Genomic DNA, 14,920 nt, shown 5'->3' with positions numbered 1-14,920 from the left:
TATAGGTCTTGCTGGAAAATTCTGTTTATGTGTTTTGATAAGTCCATACATATATGGCAATGAAGGGGACAAAGATGACAAACTTTTGATAAGAGAAATGTTACCTTTCAACAACAACTTCATTTCTTTATTGAAGTGAGAATTAACTGCTTCTAAGGGATTTTGACTAAGTTTAGAATATGTTCTGTTATCATTTAGATCATTCATTTTAGATAGATAGTTACTTTTGTCTAAAATCACAACAGTGTTAGCCTTATCTGCTTTAGTAATATGTATATCCTTGTCTCTTTTTTAGGTGTTAATAGCTCTTATGAATCTTTTAGGGCAATTAGCTTCCACTGGTTTTTACAAACTGGCATACACTAAACCCTTACAGATACTAATATCATCATTACTTAAAATACTGTATTTTTCTAAATTACAAAAAAGACTTTGTGACATCAACACAGCTGGCTTCTCTGTTAGTGCACACAAAGCTTAAACCATAGCCTAATGCACACAAGGAATCTTTGTCTAGTTGTTTATTAGACAGGTTTACCGCAAAAGATGGGTTTGTGTTCTTGGTCCAGTCGCTGTTTTCAATAAGATGGTCCAACTTACGATTTAGTGACACTTGTAGCCTATTGCGTTCTTTCCTTAATTCATCATAGCAATAGTCCAGCATCCGGTTCTTCCAGTGTGTCGGTATTGCCATTTGAAAGGCACGTTTCTTCTCTCTTGAAATGCGAAAAGCCTCCTCCATTTCAAGTTTCTTTAATTCAATGTTTTTCTTTAAAATAATATTTTGAAATTCGTCAAATGGGCGATCAGACAGCTGCAACAAACGTTGAGGTAGGACAGATCTTGGCATCACTTGTTCATCAAGGCATTTCCTAAGGAATCCAAATCGTAACTTCAGTTGGTGAGCCTTGATTAGCGATTTGGAGAAAGCAGTAACGAAAGGAGAAAGTCCAGGACAGCTTGTAGAGAAGTAATAGAAGAGCCGTGTGGAATCCATGTTGGAAAGGATTACAATTTTGCGCGTGATCAAGATATTCCTATGAATCCACGGGGAAAATGAAACACGAAAAGTTCCCAAGTGCATTTTCGTGTAATAATCACGTCATAAGGGGAGACACAAGAGAGAAATATAACAGTCAGTTGACGTGAATGTTGCCTTTAGCAACAATAATACTATAAAGAATATCTTAATCAGGAATTCACCAGAAAATTCTATTGGTTGCATCTATAAAGTGCCTCGTGGAAACTGATAGATTCTATGTTGGTCAGACTGGTAAGGATCTTTCTGTTAGACGTAAGCAACATGAATATAGTATAAAACGGGACAAGAATCAAATGCCTAGTTTAATCATGTTAAAAACTATGATCATTGTATTGACTGGAGTAACGCCATCTCAGTTATTAACTCTAACTCTGTTACCAAGAGAAATATCATTGAATCTTCTATTATTAAATACACAAAGAATTATAATCTTGATATTAGTGATGGTCTATACAAATCAGATAACTTTATTGTTGATAAGATTTGTAAAATGATAAGTTTATGAACACTCGTTGTATGTTTTGGACAATCACATGTTTACCAAATGGCGTCCTAGCTGCGTCTCTTCGATGTATATCAACTGACTGTTATATTTTTCTCTTGTGTCTCCCCTGATGATGTGATTATTACACGAAAGTGCACTTGGGAACTTTTCGTGTTTCATTTTCCCCGTGGACTCATAGGAATATCTTGATCACGCGCAAAATTGTGATCCTTTCCAATATATATATATATATATATATATATATATATATATATATATATATATATATATATATATATATATAGTGGGAACGAATGGGGCCTTTGTTGTCTTTTCCTAGCGCTACCTCGCACACATGAGGGGGGAGGGGGATGTTATTCCATGTGTGGCGAGGTGGCGATGGGAATGAATAAAGGCAGACAGTGTGAATTGTGTGCATGGGTATATATGTATGTGTCTGTGTGTGTATATGTATGTGTACATTGAGATGTATAGGTATGTATATTTGCGTGCGTGGACGTGTATGTATATACATGTGTATGGGGGTGGGTTGGGCCATTTCTTTCGTCTGTTTCCTTGTGCTACCTCGCAAACGCGGGAGACAGCGACAAAGCAAAATAATAATGATAATAATATATATATATATATATATATATATATATATATATATATATATATATATATATATATTTATATATATATATATATATATATATATATATATATATATATATATATTAGTGTAAGCTGGGAGCAGGTTCTTTTAAATGCACATGGAATTAGAAATGACAGCACACACAGAGTTATTACTCTCCTTATGTCCCTTAATTTTTCAGTATTATTCTACCATTAGGTGGGTGTTCAAACAGCGCTTGTCCATAGTTATCCATTTCATTTCAGTCAAGCTTTCGCCTTCACATAGGCTTCATCAGCAATCTAGAAACAGAGAAAAAACTGCGTCACGAAACTTGGATATGGTATGTAAAACAGATAACTAAATACAAAAAGCACTCAAAAAAAGAGAACATAGCACACAAAAATAAGGAAAAACGCCAAAAGCAAAACAAATCATCAATATCATGAAAGGGTAGTATGTGTCACAATCTAAATGCAAAATATGGAAAGAGAAATATAGAAAAACTTAAAGTTGAGGAAACACAGGAGAAAAGTATTGAACGAGGTAGGAATATGGAAAGTTCATTACTAAATACCCTATGTAGGGCCAAGCAAGACCACTATTCTCTGGATGTGGAGCTGGAGTTAGGTTAGGCTCGTCTGATTCTCACTGACCTTCGTAACCCAGAACCGGGTTCCTACTGCCCAGACATGGCAGACTCTGTACCTTGTGGCAGGACATTGACGTGTCCCATCCGTCCTAAAACTGCATTAGGTTTAAGTTCTACTGGCAAGCCATCAAAGAGCTAAATGGCGGTGGTTATATTTGTCTGGATGTTGATGACAGGTGCTTTCTCTTCTCATATGACAATAAGTCTCCTCCGATCATTGCAGTTAATAATGATTTTGTTGTCATTCACTTTAATCTTCCTCGTTAGTCTGTGCACGATGTTGTTTGATCCCACCATCTTGTAAGTGGATCGAGAGGCGATTGCTCAGGATACATGGTGTTTGTCCAATGTAGTTTAAGTGGTGGGGCTGACAGTCCTCAATATTGCATCGGTACTGATAGACCATATTGGTACGATTCAGACTTCCAGAGCTATCTACCATAATTTTGTTCATTACGAGCAAACATATTTTCGGATTGTTGTAGTACATTATCATAGTGATATCCTTTGTCTGCGAACAGCAACTGACTCACTTCCTAAGCCCTCTCATCCACAACAGACTGCATACTTGCCGTAGATATGATGATCACACTAGTCGGTGATGATGGTATGAAGGTGAAATCACACTTCAGTAAGGGTTGATACAATTTCATTTAGCATGTAATTTTTCTATACATGTACCTTGATATGTTTCGTGGAGACAATCTACCACATCAGGTGCCAGTGCTTAACAAAGTTGTTTAAATCCCAACATCACACTGCAGTGGCGTTTTTCCGGTCAATCCAAAGGTCATGATTTTTAATATGATTAAACAAAGCATTTGAATCTTGTTCTGTTCTTATTCTAGGCTTATGTTGCTTAAGTCTACCACAGAGATCCTTACCAGTTTGCCCAATGTAAAACATATTACAGCTTTTACAAGGTATTCCGTAACACAGCCTGCAGAATTTTCTGAAGGTTTTCATTTTCATTAAGGATTTAAGCAAACTGGAGAGTAACATAAACTTATCACTGAATGGGAAGACTAAGATTCTTGGTGATTATCAAGGGAAGGTTTAGGGTTAAATCTCTAAATTGATTTCTTTGCCAACATAATGGATCTAGCAATAAAAAGTCTGGGTTACTTGAACTTAGATCCAGTACAATATATATCTTGTCAGAATAGGTTGATGAGGAGATACGAAAAAGTGTAATGAGATAAATGAGGGTTTGATTGGAGGGCATAGGCTCTTCAGTGATGTGAATGGTTTTGGTGAACAGTTTGTGGAGTTTTATGCTGAAAAAGGACTGGTGACAGAATACCAGATTTAATAAGTGACATCCAAATGTATACGTGGTAAAGGAAGATAGTAAGCATGTATAATTGAATTACATACTAATTTGTTGGCATGCAAAAGAAAGACTTGGATGTGAATACACTGAGAGGTGCCGATAGTGGCATTTCTGAGCATTTCCTTGAAGGAGGTGACGGTGAAGATTTGATGGTTTTGGAAAAGAGGAAATGATGTGGGTGAGAAGAGGGTCGTGAATGTAAGCGAACTTGGAAGAAAGGTTTGTATGAAGAGATGCCAGATGATACTGGGTGTGTAATGGCAAAATATGGGAGTACATAAAGCAAGGAGAGTGCGTGAGGAAAGGCAGCTATTTTCGGAGGTCGGCCCGGGTCCATATCCATGGCGTAACAGTCGGTACCTGGGGTGGGCGCGGGTACCGATCCTGTTGGGAGTAAATTGTGATGATCAGTTCAAACCACGACGGATACACTTGACAGAAAGCCAAATCTATAATCCCAAGGTTTACAAAGTTTACAAAAGGAAAGGGAACGCAAAGATACATTCATGATATATATGCATATATGAAAGTACACGTTCTCACCGAGGAGCAAATAGCATTCTGTTTATCATCTAAGTTACTTAATATTTTTAAGCGTCTTACCATATCATGAAATCATCTCCATGCTAGGATGTTGATGACTATATGATGAAGTATTATGCTCTTGTTACGCAATTTCTGTTCGTGAGTAATAAGTGTTATTTCCTAACTGCTTATGCGTAAGAGAAAAAGACTATCGTTCCCTTCAAACTTTGCTTTTGTGATCAGGATAATGATGTTTTGAAATTTACCTATTTCCAGTTGGACAACGGGCGAATTTGCACATTTTTACTCACATGAAGTCAGAAAAATAACAACATATGAATCAAAATTAACATATGTTAAACAAAAGTGATCACAAAAGATTTAGAAGTGAGTAGATTTACGAGATTTACGATTGTACTGTAAAACACTTTCAGGAATCAGACCCCAAATATATTCTCCCATCATGTTCTCGTTATTTGTATCCAGGTGGAAGCGCTCACCTTTCGCCTCCGAATACGCTCCCATGCTCTCCTTGAATTTATCAACATGAGCGTCAAGGATATGGACTATGGGGGACATCCTGCAGCCGATTTTGCTGTAGCCCTTCACCATAGCCTTAACCGTGTTCTACATATTTTTCGGCTTTGTGATTGCCCAGGAAGCCCCGAACCACTGCAACAGAGCTGTACCAAGCTGCTTTCTCCTTCCTAGTGAGCTTCTTGGAGAATTCCTTGCACTTCAGGATTTTCTTTATCTGTGGTTCGACGAAGACACCGGCTTTGCCCGTTGCCTCAGGCAGCTTAAGGAAGAATTCTTGACAAATTGTTTCATAAGGCCTGATTCTATGTACAGTGAAGGTCGGGATACGTGACAGCAGGTGCATTCTTACCATTCCGACGTTTGTAAGGGTCCACCATGCAGAAGTAGCAATTGCTTGAATGGTCAGTGAATTCACGTCAAATTCTTGGGATAGTGAAGTTCATAGCTCTCCTTCCCTCTCTATGCCACACTGCAAAAGAACAATATATAACTATGGTTATGAAAAAAATTATGTATATGTTTATAAATCTATTTCACCAATGACTAATGTGTAAGAGATTTTCTCATCATATTCCATATATGAGATTCTTTTTCAACACATTGAAAATTTAAAGAAATTAAAACTAAGAAGTTTTCAAATCTAAAAAACTCTAAGGAATATCATAACTTAAAATTCCGGCATCAAAATGGGCATCAATTGTCTATATTTCCTTCCCGAGATTTTTCCAGTGGTCGCAGGTGAAATGAGGTGGCCAGAATTTGTCTTGGTCCCAGGCAGGCATGTCGAAATGTGCTTTGCAGGCCTGGCACATCTTAGCTGATGCTGTCACGGAGTACTTTTTTCCTCTTGTTTTGATAAATTGGCCGCAGACATAGCAAAATGCGTCTCCCAGATGCTTGCAGCTTCTAGAAGTCATCTCAGAAAAATGTATGACAGCTAATTCTAAACTGAGCTAGTTACCTTAAGGCCCGTATGCTTATACTACTGTCTATATCATTGGAAACTTCTACACAGTTCTATATCAACTGAATTTATCTAGTATGTTCTGAAAAATAGGCAATTTTCAAAATATCACTGTTCTTATCACAAAAGCAAAGTTTCAAAGGAATAATAGCCATTTTCTATACTTTTCAAACATAATTTGAAAATAAAATTTATTACCTAGGAACAAAAAAGTAAACATTTGTTGCACAGTAAATCATTAAGTGTCTCTCCGAGCCTAGACATCAATTACTATATACTAGAAGGTTTCTATGTAAATTTCCTCGTGTAGATATCAGCGAAATACTTCTACCAGGCGCCCCTCTGAGCGTACTGTGTACGTCAAAGATTACACGTAGAAAAGTTATTTCGTGTCGCTACCTTCTCATCGGGCGTACGTGACAATCTCTCCATAGCATCCACTTGACAATAGCGTCTGGCGATCAGTTATCTCTCATATCTCTTAATTGTCTGCTCCGTATCAGGATGTGTGTAGGGGAGTGTTTGCGTTTGTATGGGTATGTTTCTGTATGCGTTGTTCATGAGAAAGAAAGACAGAGAGGGTATAAACCATCTCCAACAGAGACCTCTGCAAAGATTGCTACCAGTTTTTAGAAATAAAGTTTCATTCTTGGGAAATTAAGTACGATCACTTAGGAACGTTATCTAGTAAATCAAAGGTTTAAAGCTATGGTATAAGTTCTCACTGTCTGTCAGATTCAACAGGAAATTTTTGGAAACATTGCTTCCGCGATAGACACTTTCCAGACAGTCGCAAACCTCTTGACCAGACTTGTTCCAAAGTACTCAATGCCATTGGCCAGGCCTGGTCCAACTGTCCTTCGCTGTTGGCCAGCCTTGGCCTGGTAGGCCCTTATTGCTGATCGGGAATCGACCTGGACCAGTTGGCCTTCGCTGTCTCTACCAGACCATGGGAACCCCACAACTCTACCTTGTTGTGGCGCACATAATCGCTGCAGTTAATCAGACGTTCACTGCTTTTCGAAGTATTGCCTGTCATCGTCACCCAGACATCAGACTCAAGTGATCACATGTGTAAACAACATCAGCGGATATGTGTCGCATGCGTCATGCTCTGAATGGTTGTGGCTGGCAACAGTGCGACCATTGACGGAGATCACGCGTGCCTCTTGTGCCACCGCCGTGGTAACAGCGGCAAGCACAGTCTCCCAATCTCGACGATGATAAGAGACGAGGTCAACAAGCTAGTTGATTCCTTATCATCAGTAACGTCAACAACTTTTTTCAAGTTAAAGGTTATCTGATAACAATTATCAACATTATCTGGATCTTCTTTCAGGGAATTCTCAGGAAATAGACTATGGAATTATTGGCTGAAGACATAATATGCATGCATGGAGAGCCATCAAAGACCCACATATGTCCACTTAGAAATGGGGTAGAATGCATGATAGGCGCGGCAGTTGCTCCACCGCAGCTCACGCGAGGTATCGTCGAGAAAGGGCCCACAGTTCACGGTTATGACCCGGGTATCGAGCACGTTAAGTGGTTCTTGCTGTAATGAGCCTAACTTTTTAAGAAAAGCTGGGGGGGGGGGGTCGGTGTTTAGGGGTTGGGGTGAGGGAGAGTTCAATGTGTTCGGTCTTCACGTTTTCACCTCAAGAGCAGGTTTCTTCGGCCATGTGTAACTTGATAGTAACTTAGAAAATGGGCTAGAGTGTAACGTTTACGTCCCTTCAATTGTGTGTACGTTGACAGTGTTTCTGTAATAAGCATGACACAACATCATATCCAAAGTTGAGGGTCAGTGCTGCTTTTTTTTTCGCTATGGATCTCCGAAGCACAGACCTTTCCTCGGTCGACAATTTCCCTCGATTAGCGACAGAAAAAATAAAAATAGAGGAGTTGAACTATCAAATCAAACGCATATCAATACATTCGAGGTGTTAATGCCACCGTCAGCTGACTGAGAAGTCTTTACCGACCCCTGGAAGGGAAGCTGCACACAAGCGTACTGGGCACATCATCAAATAAGAGTGTGTCACAGTCTAACTGCACTTTCCAGGCACATCACGTCTCTGGCACTGCCGTCGGAGGCAAGGCTGAAGTAGCATAATTTTGAGAGGCCTTCTCCCTCTTTTGAGAGTGTGGGTAAAAGAATGGTGGTGAATAGAAGACAAGGTCTTCGCATGTAGATAAATGGATGGAGTGACTAAGGTTTTGAGTGCTCTGGACGTGAACCTGGGGTTAGGGTGTACGGCGCACAAGGGGTAGAGTAATTTGGGGCGATGTGACATAAAGTGGGAGACTTGCTGTTATACTGAACCAGGGCATGTGAAATTGCCGGGGAAACCATATAAATGCCCATGAAGCATGGCAGCGGAAGAATGATATATATATATATATATATATATATATATATATATATATATATATATATATATATATATATATATATATGTATATATATATATATATGTATATATTTATTTATTTTTTACTTATTTTGCTTTGTCGCTGTCTCCCGAGTTAGCGAGGTAACGCAAGGAAACAGACGAAAGAATGGCCCAACCCGCTCCCATACATATGTATATACATACACGTCCACACACGCAAATATACATACCTATACATCTCAATGTACACATATATATACACACACAGACATATACATATATACACATGTACATAATTCATACTGTCTGCCTTTATTTCTTCCCATCGCCACCCCGCCACACATGGAATAACAACCCCCTCCCCCCTCATGTGTGCGAGGTAGCGCTAGTAAGAGACACCAAAGGCCCCATTCGTTCACACTCAGTCTCTAGCTGTCATGTAATAATGCACCGAAACCACAGCTCCCTTTCCACATCCAGGCCCCACACAACTTTCCATGGTTTACCCCAGACGCTTCACATGCCCTGGTTCAATCCACTGACAGCACGTCGACCCCGGTATACCACATCGTTCCAATTCACTCTATTCCTTGCACGCCTTTCAACCTCCTGCATGTTCAGGCCCCGGTCACTCAAAATCTTTCTCACTCCATGTTTCCACCTCCAAATTTGTCTCCCACTTCTCCTCGTTCCCTCCACCTCTGACGCATATATCCTCTTTGTCAATCTTTCCTCACTCATTCTCTCCATGTGACCAAACCATTTCAAAACACCCTCTTCTGCTCTCTCAACTATACTCTTTTTATTTCCACACATCTCTCTTACCCTTACATTACTCACTCGATCAAACCACCTCACACCACATATTGTCCTCAAACATCTCATTTCCAGCACATGCACCCTCCTGCGCACAACTCTATCCATAGCCCACGCCTCGCAACCATACAACATTGTTAGAACAACTACTCCTTCAAACATACCCATTTTTGCTTTCCGAGATAATGTTCTCGACTTCCAAACATTCTTCAAGGTTCCCAAAATTATGGCACCCTCCCCCACCCTATGATTCACTTCCGCTTCCATGGTTCCATCCGCTGCCAGATCCACTCCCAGATACCTAAAACACTTTACTTAGTCCAGTTTTTCTCCATACAAACTTACCTCCCAATTGACTAGACCCTCAACCCTGCTGTACCTAATAACATTGCTCTTATTCACATTTACTCTTAACTTTCTTCTTTCACACACTTTACCAAACTCAGTCACCAGCTTCTGCAGTTCCTCACATGAATCAGCAACCAGCGCTGTATCATCAGCGAACAACAACTGACTCACTTCCCAAGCTCTCTCATCCACAACAAACTGCATACTTGCCCCTCTTTCCAAAACTCTTGCATTCACCTCCCTAACAACCCCATCCATAAACAAATTAAACAACCATGGAGACATCACACACCCCTGCCGCAAACCTACATTCACTGAGAACCAATCACTTTCCTCTCTTCCTACACGTACACATGCCTTACATCCTCGATAAAAACTTTTCACTGCTTCTAACAACTTGCCTCCCACACCATATATTCTTAATACCTTCCACAGAGCATCTCTATCAACTCTATCATATGCCTTCTCCAGATCCATAAATGCTACATACAAATCCATTTGCTTTTCTAAGTATTTCTCACATACATTCTTCAAAGCAAACACTTGATCCACACATCCTCTACCACTTCTGAAACCACACTGCTCTTCCCCAATCTGATGCTCTGCACATGCCTTCACCCTCGCAATCAATACCCTCCCATATAATTTACCAGGAATACTCAACAAACTTATACCTCTGTAGTTTGAGCACTCACTCTTATCCCCTTTGCCTTTGTACAATGGCACTATGCAAGCATTCCGCCAATCCTCAGGCACCTCACCATGAATCATACATACATTAGATAACCTTACCAACCAGTCAACAATACAGTCACCCCCTTTTTTTTATTAAATTCCACTGCAATACCATCCAAACCTGTTGCCTTACCGACTTTCATCTTCCGCAAAGCTTTTACTACCTCTTCTCTGTTTACCAAATCATTTTCCCTAACCTTCTCACTTTGCACACCACCTCGACCAAAACACCCTATATCTGCCACTCTATCATCAAACACATTCAACAAACCTTCAAAATACTCACTCCATCTCCTTCTCACATCACCACTACTTGCTATCACCTCCCCCTTAGCCCCCTTCACTGAAGTTCCCATTTGCTCCCTTGTCTTACGCACTTTATTTGCCTCCTTCCAGAACATCTTTTTATTCACCCTAAAATTTAATGATACTCTCTCACCCCAACCCTCATTTGCCCTCTTTTTCACCTCTTGCGCCTTTCTCTTGACCTCCTGTCTCTTTCTTTTATACATCTCCCACTCATTCGCATTTTTTCCCTGCAAAAATCGTCCAAATGCCTCTCTCTTCTCTTTCACTAATGATCTTACTTCTTCATCCCACCACTCACTACCCTTTCTAATCAACCCAGCAATTTTATGTGGTTACGAGGCATCGGCTATAGTTAGGGTTGTGTGGAGGATGGTGGATGTGCTGAAAATGAAATGTTTGAGGACAATATGTAGTGTAAAGTGGTTTGATCGAGTAAGTAATGAAAGGGTAAGAGATATGTGTGGCAGTCAAAATTGTGTGGTTGAGAGAGCAGAAGAGGGTGTACTGAAATGGTTTGGTCACATGGAGAGAATGAGTGAGGAAAGATTGACAAAGAAGATATATATGTCAGAGGTGGAGGGAACGAGGAGAAGTGGGAGACCAAATTGGAGGGTGGATGTGTTGAAAATGAAATGTTTGAGGACAATATGTGGTGTGAGGTGGTTTGATAGAGTAAGTAATGAAAGGGTAAGAAAGATGTGTGGTAGTAAAAAGGGTGTGGTTGAGAGCAGAAGAGGGTGTTTTGAAATGGTTTGGTCATATGGAGGGAATGAGTGAGGAAAGATTGACAAAGAAGATATGTATGTCAGTGTAGGAGGGAATGAGGAGAGGTATGAGACCAAATTGGAGGTGGAAGGATGGAGTGAAAAAGATTTTGAGGGATTGGGGCCTGAACATACAGGAGAGTGAAAGGCGTGCAAGAAATAGAGTGAATTGGAACGATGTGGTATACCGGGTTCGACGTGCTGTCAATGGATTGAACCAGGGCATGTGAAGCGCCTGGGGTAAACCATGGAAAGTTTTGTGGGGGCCTGGATGTGGAAAAGGAGCTGTGGTTTCGGTGCATCACACATGACAGCTAGAGAATGATTGTAAACGAATGTGGCCTTTGTTGTCTTTTCCTGGCGCTACCTCGCGCGCGCGCGGGGGGACGGTGTTACCATTTCATATATATATATATATATATATATATATATATATATATATATATATATATATATATATATATATAAGAGTAACTATTGGCCAGTCGTAGTCAACAGAAGCATTGCATTAGCCATCATTCGTGAGGTCTTTCAAGTGTGAGGCTTGGATCACTCTCTCGTTAGATTGTCTTTGTTCTATCTACGGTTTAAGAGACATGGGCTTATCAATAACATGTTTACTCCAGTGATTTGAAATTCCCAAATCCCATGAGTTCTTCGGCCACCACCAACATGTTCTCTCTTTTCATGACTACGGAGACAGAAAAAGGCAAACATCACTTCGTCGTCGTGAGGCAGTTTGCTCTCAGTCAGTGTGTGGTAATATGGTACCAAGACTGATCTATCTGTCTTGCACACCAAATGAGTAACTACCCTTTGTTTGCCGAGGGCTTGCGAGCGTAAGGGTCATGTACCCGGACGTTGACATACCTGGGGAAGGTCGAGACGAATGAAAAAGTTGTAGCCTGAGGAGACACTGCAGTCAATCAGTCTGTAAAGAACGGCATCAAGTGATAAGAAGGAAGTCAAGCAGATGACCCTAGACAGTGCACCACTTATCGCCTCTGTGTGTGATTGCAGCCAGGGTCGTAAAGACTGATACTTGCCGATGGTTGCCACCTACGGTTCATTATCCCAGAGCTCCATGATCATATCTAGAAATTATATCTTTTTGAGGAATATATTCAAAGTTACATATTCATAGGATTTATGGAGGAAATCTGTAAGAACTCTTACCTCTGACTCTTGATAGCGGCTACTTGTTTATTAAAAGTTATGTAAAGTAATTCATAAAAGTAAGAAGACGAAGGGCTGGGAGTCCCATAAAGTATACAGGCAAGATTAAAGGTGGAATGATTTTAGAATCATCCCTATACGATCTTTGATTTTGAAAATATTGGAAATAGTCTCATTCCATGTTCTATTTGAATGTCTCCATCTCATTAACAGTGCCATAAGTAGAAAGAGGTATTAATGAAGACATCTTTGATTAAGGTAATGTGTGTTTCTGCGGAATGTCGAACCTCAACACGTTGAAAGGATGACCGTGCCGCTGCACCGAATCAACTCATTTCATCACTTAAGCTGGATTGCTCTGAGCGGGTGTAAGCCATTGTGTTAAGTACGAAGTCACATCTGTTAAACGTGTAAGGTCATTCAGGTTTCATAGTCCTGTGATTGTAGAAATATTAGCATGCATTCGTTTGATAACTCCCTCATGATCAAAATAATCATGTCATGATAATTCCTATATTCTTCTCTTCCCCAAAGCGTCTAACGATATCATTTTCTTTCATAAGCACATAGCATTTAGTTAATAATAACTCATCCCGTTTTGCCTGTAATAAGCGTGAAGTAAATATTTCCTAAAGAATGAATCACCATAGTAGTTCATTAAGACATAGCGTTAGCAAAAGGCACATGTTTTTGAAATCTGATTCGTGTACGACCCAACTTCATAGAGTGAAGTGTTCTTGAGATATCATTAGTAGAAATAGAAAGAAGATTAAACGATTAGCTCGGCTTGGTAAGTTCTGCTTTAGCACTTAACCAAAACTTTCTAGCCATGTTTTTGGGTATGTTTGGCAGAGAAGCAACGGAACTTCAATATTGAGCTCATGATGTAGAACAAAATTTTCGTGTGTTTTGCATTTTGGTGTAGATATTTATGTTGTACCCAAGGAATATCTTGGTCATCCCTATAGAGTCTCGCGACTAGTACTATTCACTTCTGGAAATATCTATCCTATTTCTAAAGCGTACGAACTTGGAGGCTCCCCAGCAGATTTTAAAAATTCCGAAAATGAGAACCAATATCTTACCTCTGTCAGGTACTCAACTGTCTAGCAATATTTCCACTAATCCCTTTCACCTTCACCTTCACTCACGATATGATTTCAGAGGAAGGCTCTGTTCACATTCCAGCACCAGGAAGTCTGCTGCACTACTCAAATACCTTAGATCTCCAAACTCTAGCGTCATCTCGCTTCAAGATTTGTTTCCCAATCATCGTTATTTTCTTATGTTTCGTCTACAGCTCTCCTAATACTACAAAATTTATAGTTTTCTTTGACTGTCCAAATTTCTACCGTGAGTCCATGACATTCTCTCATACTCAAGCCAGATTCACAGGGATTAGTCTCATTTCGTAAAGTCGAAAAAGTGCTTATCTTTCTGGACACAAGCAAGTTGGCGTCCCTCCCCTTTCCTCCCTTTTGCCTATTCTTTTGTTTCACCTCAGTGTCCTTTATCTTGGAAACTACTCACTAGCACAGCTTTTCCCGGGGAAGAGTGAGCGTTCTAATCTTTTCAAATATCGTCTTGTTGCCAGGACTTCCGCTGTTTCCAAAATCCTTGAATCTCTCATCAAATCCCATTTCTTCTTCTCTCGGATCATCAGTATAACTTTCGTTTTCTCCCGGTCATCATCTCTTAAGAAACTTTCGGGAATCTTATGTTGTAGTCCATGATATAGTAGTAGTTTTCAGGCATCCACCGAACAAGGAGATACTATCGCCTAAGAATAGTTAGGGTCAGATGAGAACCGCAGTAGATGAAAATAGTACCTAATGCAATACCAGAAATAACGAAAAGAAAATACTTGAAGTAACTACAGAAACCTTCAAAAGAAAACTAGACTCAAGGCTGAAGTGAATCCCATGAAAAAATCATTTGAATAACTGCGCAGGATAAGCGGCTGCGGAAACAGCATAATCAAATATGGAAGACACGCAGTGAGCGCCTCGCTCTAGCCCAGCCATATTGAGTAAATCTCGTCGTAGATACTCGTAGGTAGATAAACTCTCTCTCTCTCTCTCTCTCTCTCTCTCTCTCTCTCTCTCTCTCTCTCTCTCTCTCTCTCTCTCTCTCTCTCTCTCTCTCTCTCTCTCCTTAGATCTCAGATGGAGGACCTTCGCGGTTCACATTGGCTGTGTATCA

Source organism: Panulirus ornatus, chromosome 20 (assembly GCF_036320965.1).
Source record: "Panulirus ornatus isolate Po-2019 chromosome 20, ASM3632096v1, whole genome shotgun sequence".
Classification (NCBI taxonomy): domain Eukaryota; kingdom Metazoa; phylum Arthropoda; class Malacostraca; order Decapoda; family Palinuridae; genus Panulirus; species Panulirus ornatus.
The sequence above is the reverse complement of the archived record's forward strand: the minus strand, read 5'-3'. Positions refer to the sequence as shown.